We start from the raw sequence: 9,111 nt of genomic DNA on the forward strand, positions 1-9,111 counted from the left end.
TCACACGGCTACTCTAGCACAGATAAACATCAGAAAAGAGGAGAAAGTGGCTATGGAAGCTTAGTGAAAGGGGCAAAAAGATCCAGTGCCAGACAGATTACAGTGCTGAAAAGGAACAGAAGGTGACCAAGTCTATTTTCACATCTCTGACTCTGGAGTTGCACAGTTGCAACACACCAGGCAATTAATGCACCAGTCAATGTTGCTCAAGCATGGAAGGTGCCTCCCTATAGTACACAAAGGATTATCCAAGAAAGGAATTAATATTCCTATTTCATATTTTGATATTAGTCATAATTGAGTTATGCAGAGTTTTAATAACCCCAAGTAGGACAAAAGGACATGTAGATGCTTTAGTTTCCTTCTAGAAAGAGTCACCTGTCAAACACTGGACTCCACTACATGAAGTGTCCCTCTGCAGACCATATCAGGGAAATGGTACATTTGGTTTAGTCTTCTCACTGGATTAGGACAGAGGAGGTGACAGCCGCAGCATGCGTTGTTAGGACATGAAGTAACAATGATTGGCATGATTATGTTTGACATCTTTCAAGGAGAGCATAGAAAGTGGCAGTTTTGGTATATGCAACTTCAGGAGGAACAACTATTAAAACATTAAAAAAAAAAAGAGGAATTTAGTCAGAAAGAGTCTGAAAGAAAAAAATAAGGAATTGAAATCCATAAGATCAGCAGGGAGGTGGCATTAAATAATACTTTATTAGAGTCCCTATGCATATGCCTTAACAACAACAAAAGTAATGAAGTAGAAAATGCTACAATGGTTAAATAACAAGGTATAGGAGTTCACTAGAGCTGAAAATATACCCTTCCAAAACACAGAAATCATGTCCAAGTGATACTACTAGAGCTGAGCATACGCTGTAGCAGGCTAGATGAAACTCAAAGATTAGGTAGCTTCAAGAGGATATTTAAAGAAAAAAATAAAACCACTAAGGGTACAAAGACAAATACTGTGATAAAAAAATGGTTTAAACGATCAGATAAAGAAAGCTTGCAAGGCAGTGACCTGTACCTAAGCAGTGATGCAGATTATGTGGATCGATAGATTAAGTAGTAAACTTCGGTGAGTTAAGTAGACTACTGATCTATGAAAGCAGTAAAAAGGTTGCAGAAATTCCACAGTGAAACTAACTTCACTGCTTTAATTTTCATAATAGAGGATGATGAGAGAAGGTAAGCTAGCTGAAGAGGGAGAAAAGGAAAGCATTGTTCTGGAGAGTGGTGTTGAAAAAATGCAACTCCATACAAAAGCAATGAAAATAATCCAGAACAACTAAAGAGCACTAGAACATCTTAATACATTTAACAGTTGTGTGCAGTACTCATTAGTCACTCACAAATGAGTGAAACAGTTGAAACACTCATTCAACGTGTAAAGGAAGGATTTACTAGAGGAATCATGACCTGAAGAATGGCAATAAAAATCTCTGTGGGGAAAACTCTGAAGACATGAGGTAAACTCAGAAACAGACTGCAGATACTGTACATCTCAGTGGCTGCAGCGTGACTTACAGAGAGAAATATCACAGAATTATCAACTTAGGTTAGCTCAAAATATTAAGACAAGAAGCTATTGTAATTGTAAACAGCACTAAAACTTTTTATCCTTTTCCCTGGTGCTTAGGAAGAATAGATACTCTGGGGACATATCTTAAGATAAGCCAGGAAATTGTCATGGCCATTTTAAACCAAAGCTGAAATGATGCATGCTATCACTGAGAGTTCTCTAAATGTGCATTAAGAATAGCACAAGAACTGACAACCTAGCATCAAGCCAATATCAGAAGGTCATTAAGTAAAGGGAATCAACATTTAGGATAATTAAGCAAAGTTTCAAAGCATCTATGCATTATAACTGTGATTTATGCATCAGTGAAACTTAGGCTCCAAAGTCACACAATTGCTTCTGAAAACATACTGACTTCAAAACTGAAGTACCATATGCTATTAGACATTCCTCAGGAGAAGAAAAGCCCGAGAGACCAACCTGACAAAACTCACTTAGTGTGCTGATTAGGAATATAGAGACCAGTTCCTGTAAGTGATACAGTATTTCACACTGCCAAATCTTCAGTGTTATCTGATGTCTTTTTCAACAGAGGCAGGATGAGATCAGTTTACAGTTTCACATACCTGTACCTACCTCAACCTCGATACAATTCAAGCAACATACATATTTTTCTATGAAGATACACATCACCCCTGGCTGGTATTTATTTGATAATCTTACCAATTAAATGAAATGGAAACCTACTGGCCACAGAAATCACTTAAGACTCTTAAAAAGAGAAGCATTTATAAACAAGATTTCAAATGTTCTGCAAGTATAATTAAACCTTGTGACATCAGTATTTGAGAGCTATGAGTTTCTTTGCATTCAGTGTAGCTTGCTACAGAAAAGATTGGTGTAATTTGGTGCTCTCAACGGAAGAAGGACAGGGGCCTGATGGAGTGGGTCCACAGACGTGCCACAAAAATCATCAGGGGGCTGGAACACCTCTCCTACAAGGACAGGCTGAGGACCTGGGGTTGTTTAGCCTGCAGAAGGAAAGGCTCTACAGAGACCTAATAACACCTTTCCAGTATCTGAAGGGGGCCTACAAGAAGACTAGAAAGGGACTGTTTACAAAGACTGTTTGCCATTGCCCATTACATAGGCAATGGTTTTAAATCAGAGAAGAGTAGAAGAAGAGTTGGATGTTAGGAGGAAGTTTGCTACCATGAGGGTAGTGGACAGGTTGCCCAAGGAGGTGGTTGAGGCCCCATCCTTAATGCTCTCCAAAGTCAGGGTTGACAGGGCTCTGGGCAACCTGATCTAATGGAAGATGTCCCTGCTCACTGCAGGGGGGTTAGACTAGATGACCTTTGGAGGTCCCTTCCAGCCCAAACCATTCTATGATTATGACTGCTACATCATCTAAAATAGATACTTATACATACAAATTTCTTAGGTCACCAAAAACAACCTTAAAATATTCAGCTTTAGCTAACTCACACCATAAAATACAGATTCAATACAGAGCAAAAATACAGATGAAATTACTATTGACACACTGCCTGCCTCTGAAGACAAGGAAGCTGATAGAATCAGAACTCTATTCCTTTTTCAGAGTGAAGATCATCTGAAATCTCCAGAGCAGTTCCTAAGGAGTCACAGACACAAATTTCCATAGGCAGAGGGAAGACCATAATGGCATGTAACCATTCTCTTCCAGCCACGGAACCTCAGAGACAAACACAGGAAGCCTATACCATAAAGATGAAGCCAAACCACCTTTAGACCCATCAAGCCTCTATATTATCCCCAGGCAAATGAAACTTAGTGATTCATGGGACAGGAACAGTGAGTCCCTCTAACTGCTCAAGAAAATGAAAATCCAGAGTTGCCACATCCACTCTGAATGCTCTGTGGAGTTCAAAAACCTTGTGAGGGTCTCTCTACTCCTTTCCCCATTATGCTGGAAGGCAATCAGGCTACAAAGATCAGAACTTAGAAGGAGGAAAACAAAACAGACTGCCTTAAGATTACCACCCTGTGAAAGCTACAAAATGATGGAATTGGACAAGTGAGCCACCTTGTTTGTGCACACTGGACAAAGAGTGCAGATGTGCTCCACCATCAACAGTATTTGTTTTATGCATTCTTTTAATGCATAAAACATCTCTTGTCCCTTGATGAAATGTAACTTTACCAAGTCCTCCCCCACCTCAACATCTTGCCAGTTATTATGCCATGGGTTTTTCAAGAATTATCCATGCTTCACTTCCCTTCTCAGCTTTCATTCCTTACCAGAATTTCAGGTCTCTGCAAGAATTCCATGTTCTCTAAAATAAAAAAAATACTGCTTCAGCAATTCTTCCAATGGTCATCCAACCTGCTCCTCAGTCCCCTGGAAACTCCTTGCAAAATTGTTGCTTTTTCTTTGTCTGTAACAAATTCCTACACAGATGGACCATCCAATGTCTAAGAATAACTTTTTTAACTATCAATAGAGACAAAGAGATTCAGTTGCACTGTTCCCGTGGGATTCCTTTGAGTTTGAACACATCTGTTAAGATGCATACATCAGAGCTTGAATGAAGTTTTTGTCTTAGTTGTATCTTTGAGAACTCGTGAAAGTTTCTGCCAAAACGATCTTATCTCTTGGCACTTGCAAGACATATATAGTTATAGATGCTTTCTGAAGGGCTCCTGAACTAAGTGGCCTATACAAACCAAATCACTTTAAACACAGCCAAGTCCTGAGGCATTCCCTCTCAGCAAAATCTTTAGAAGCTTTACCTGAGGCAGGTCAGCCTTCAAAGTAGGACTTTATGTATTCTCTACCCACGAGCAAGAAAGTATGTGGAAAACTGCAAATAGTAGCAATCTTATAGGCTATCCTTTGCTTCTTCATTAAGTTTTCCAGAACCTGTGCCTCCATGCTTGTACTCATAGCTTTTCACACCAACAGCTTTCTTCTGGGTATGCACCTGCATCTGTTTGTGACAGCTGAGTAGCTAGAGGTGTAAATCATTTGGAGCTCTATCCGATCATTCTATGACTTAATTCCAAATTAATTCAACGTGGTGCTTGGTATCTGCCAAGCCCCACATGAAAACAGTTACCTCAGGAAGCACCTCTTTTTCTTACTTGCTTCTCTGATTGCACTGCATGAAACTATGCTAGCATGAGCTAGCATTCCCCAAGACTGAAAGTGAAGGGAATTGGCCTTTGCTTCAAGAAGTCACCTGCACTGGAAATAGATCACAATGTTCAAATCCAGACCCATAAGGATCAGGAGGAATACAGTTTCCTAGATTATAAGTGGCACCAGAAACAGCACTTGGAATATACTACACCATAGAACAAAGCACTAAATTAAGTTGTGCATCACATATATCTTTACTCATATTTCTTTGCTATGTACTCATTTCATTAAGACTGACATTCAGACAGGCTTTTTTCACAGCTGCCTTTAACAGCTGAGGATCAGATGGCTATCACAGAGGTGTTGGGTTTTTTTCCCCTATACTTGGAAAAAGTGTTTTGTTCTGAAGAATTCTAAAAACACCCTGATTTTTTTTAAAATAGAATTGCTTTCTGCTGTAGAATCAACCAGGTTGGAAGAGACCTCCAAGATTATCCAGTCTAACCTAGCACTCAGCCCTGACCAATCAACTAGACCACGGCACTAAGTGCCTCAGCCAGGCTTTGCTTCAACACCTCCAGAGACGGTGACTCCACCACCTCCCTGGGCAGCCCGTTCCAATGCCAATCAGTCTCTCTGGCAAGAACTTCCTCCTAACATCCAGTCTAGACCTCCCCCAGCACAACTTGAGACTCTGTCCCCTTGTTCTGTGCTGGTTGCCTGGGAGAAAAGACCAATCCCTACCTGGCTACAATCTCCCTTCAGGTAGTTGTAGGCAGTGATGAGGTCTGCCCTGAGTCTCCTCTTCTCCAGGCTAAACAATCCCAGCTTCCTCAGCCTCTCCTCATAGGAGAAGCAGATTGGCTTCTGAATATATCTCAAATAAATACATGGTGTTTTCTGCCAAGCACTAGTGACTGTGCATGCAAAATGGTCAGTGAAGATTCTGAACTGATTTGAATAGGTGGCCAATAAAATCCAAGTCTTTTTTCCACACACATGAATGAGGGTTTATGGCATCATTTGTACATCAATGCATTTTTCCAAGAACTGATGATATCCTCTACCACACTGACTCTGGGTGTTTCTGATATTTTCAACCAAAAATCCCCTCAAACTTCCTGCCTAATCCTAACTTTTTAGTATTCTAAAATTATTTACCACCCACTAGAAAACTCACATGGATCTGCCCAGTTGCAGGAGCAGAGGTAGTGTAGTAGTCTGGGCAAAGGAGGTGAAGCAATGCTGTAGTGTCTAGGAGTCAGAGATAACGAAAGCAAGGGCTGTTGGCCCAAAGAAATAAAGCATTGTCACAGGTCCAAAAGTTGAGAGGAAGAAAGATGTCACAATGTGGCTCTGAGGGGAAGAAGAGGAGAAGGATTGTAGGGTGAGGGGAAAGAATCAGTCAAAAAAGCAGGAAAAGTAAGAGGTAAAGACAAGAAGCTTGTAATGACAGAGAAGCCTGGTTTAAAATGTTTGGAGCCACAAATATTAATCTCTTGTATTCCAGCATTAAGGATTGAGACAGTACTAAAATAATCAACAACCACAGAACACAGGATATAGCTATAGTAAATGCCTCATCTTTAGTTCATGTGAGAAACTGGCATTGCCAAAACATTAATTATATGCATACCACCCTGAACAAATACAGGTTGACAAAGGTTATAACCCATCATAAAGAATGGAGCTTTGACTATTGGTTTCAAAGCATGTGGGATCAACTAACAGAGATGAACACCACAGGATCTCTTAATATTTCTTGAGTTTTTGAATGAGTCTAACTGTATTTTGAGAACTAAATTTCAGTAGTTCTTGAGAGAGGACAATATTAATGTCAAAAGTATTATTAAGCTTCTTCTCTGGGAAACAAACAAAACCCAAAAAAACAAACCAAACAAACCCCAACCCAAAACTCAAACAAGTTCAGTGTGACCAGAGAATCTAACTTGGGTTTGCAGTTTATTCACAATGACACTGAGAATTTAGCAAGAATGGAAGGTGATTTGGGAACATTAAAAACTTTGGGGTCTAAAATACTGTCTACTGACCTCTGCCAATATTCCTCACCCCAGAACTTGGCCACCTCAGATAGCAAAACCAGGAGTTCATTTTCCAGGAACATTACAATCCCTGCTGGCCTCTGTCCTAAGGTTGCTTTCATGGGTTTCCATTTGTACTGTCAAAAAACATCAGTGTGAGGTTTCAAATCCCATTTACTGATGAAGTCTTTCATCTTTGTGAATGGGATAAAGAGATTCTTTGTTTGAAAATAAGGATTTTTTTTTCTTGTTGCTCTGCTCAGTTTTTTGCGTCTTTTCACAAGCTTTTTGTTTTCAGAAAACACTTTGAGACAAAACTGTACCCCAGTTTTAACAAAGAGCCTGACATCTCCAATTTGAAGAGAATACTTGTATATGGTAAATTGCATGCTGCCTGCTGTGCAGTTGTTTCACATCTTTCTTTTCCTCACATCGCCAGGTGAGATTTAGGGAAGTCTCCCCAATGTTTGCCAGCTCTGTTAAAAATCAAGATCTCTAGAAGAAGCTCATAATGAATGGAGTCAGAAGCCAACAAGAATGAATTGCAGCTAAACTGATTTTGATAGTGAAGATCCCTATAACCCATTGCTTCCAAGTTTGGCCCTGAGGCAGGATTTTAAATGAAAAAAAAAAAAAAAAATCATATACATGCTTCTAATCTGATTTTTTTTTTGGTCATGCCCTGATTTACTTTTGTTTATAGGCCTTTGCAAAGTATAGTTGGCTTCTGAGCTCTTGAAACCTGGTGTCATTATCTTTCTTTGGCCTTTTTCCCCACCTTGTAAGTTTTACAACATCCTAAAAGCACCACAGAAAAGGTAAACTATATATTCTAAAACTAGAGAGTGATGAAGCTCATATTGCAGCACAGTCTTGCCCAAGAGTTTTCCAGGCAGGGACCACTGTGAAATGACAATGTTTTGAAGAGGTGACAGGGCAAATTCTGACTTTCCAAAATCCACTTTTAATCATTCCCTCCCTTACTTTTGTGGTTTTTGGCAAAATGGAAGAGAACATTTTTAAAAGGCCAGTTAGCCCATGCTGAGTAATCTGAAAGTAAGGGCACTCAAAACAAGGGCCTTACACTGGTACAACCCCACGGGTCTACAACAATTTCCAGTGTCTCACAGACTGATCCTCCCTACAAAACATTCTCCCTCTTCTTTGTGGAAATCCTGGGTTTCAGAGCCAGATACTTGCTTTCTTCCATGACAAAAAAGCACAGGCTGAAAATCCCCAGCCAGTAGATATGCTTGGGTAACAAGAAGCATGTGACAACCTGGAGAAGAGTAATTACAGCTCTAGTTAGAAAGAGGCATGCTTGAGGGGTCTTCCCTCTTTCATTCAAAAGAAGCAGCAACCTGACCCAACATCATGCTCTCAGCTTCCTCTGGCTGATTGTATTACCACCACATTAAAACAAACCACTGTGTTTCGCTGGTAATTACTAAAGAAGGAAAAAGGTAAGCCCCGAGGAAGTCCTGCTCGTGCCATTAGGAAAAGAGCACCCAACTGGAAAATTCGGCCCACAATAAGGATCTTGTTTTCAAGACCCCTGACGCAAGGCAGCAGCAGCATGTTGGTGTACTCACAATCAGATGACCCTGTGTGTGCGTGCAGGTTTGTTGGTGAATGTGGTGAGTGGATGAGGGCCGGGCCCGAAGACGGAACAGCTTCAAGGTTCAGGCAGGGAAGGCCTGGCTTGGCGCTGCATGCACCCGTCTGAGTAATCTCATTCTCCTCAGACGCCTTCTGGTTTTCAGCTGTCTTGGGTTTCTTCCTGAAAATAAACAAAGAGACCTTTGAAGGGACTGACTGCATATTTGGGAAAAGGCATTTTTAGAATCTGTTAAAGATAACTTTCTTCCCCCTCACCACCCTGCTCTCTCCTCTCTTTTCCCTTACAGGGAAAGGGGCAGAGAAGACTTTCCTCCATGATTCTTGTTTGGAAACAAGCTGCTCCTTGTTTTGACTCTGATGCAATGGCCCTGAGACTGTGCGCAGCAAACAGGCCAAGCATGAAGCTCTTCATTCTGCCCCTACTGACGACATATAAAATGAAACTCGTCCCAGCAGTTTAGACAGTTGGAGCTCCGTTTGACAAATGTTAACCACGGCTGTAGCATTCTGAATAGAGAGACCTATACAGAAATGTAACAGAACTGTCTGAAAAGCAAACAAGTATGCAAGTTTCCAGCTCAAAGCAAATCAGTGCAGAGGCTTCTTTTATAAGGAAAAGCACTGGATTAACTTTGAGATGCAGAGATCATATAAGTAAAGCATGAAGATCTGGACACTGAAACAAGAAGCTGTAAGTAGAGTGCATGCAGACCCTCAACCTATTCGTCCCTCCACCCAGGATCTTTGAGAATTCTGACATGCTAGAAATTAAACCTTGGTGGAACATTATGCAGGTG

The 9,111-nt window shown here is 40.7% G+C and overlaps 1 protein-coding gene across 1 annotated transcript in view; it reads right to left on the reverse strand.

The window, feature by feature from the left end:
• The window catches only part of ZBTB20 (zinc finger and BTB domain containing 20), a 31,052-nt gene extending 22,582 nt beyond the window's left edge, over nt 1-8,470 (reverse strand). Inside the window, exon 1 of the mRNA XM_064143278.1 lies at nt 8,287-8,470. The gene's annotated coding sequence lies outside the window, so the exon portion shown is untranslated. The remainder of the gene's footprint in view (nt 1-8,286) is intronic.
• Nucleotides 8,471-9,111: the final 641 nt, after the last annotated feature.

This window comes from Pogoniulus pusillus, chromosome 5, assembly GCF_015220805.1.
Source record: "Pogoniulus pusillus isolate bPogPus1 chromosome 5, bPogPus1.pri, whole genome shotgun sequence".
In the NCBI taxonomy this organism is placed as follows: Eukaryota; Metazoa; Chordata; class Aves; order Piciformes; family Lybiidae; genus Pogoniulus; species Pogoniulus pusillus.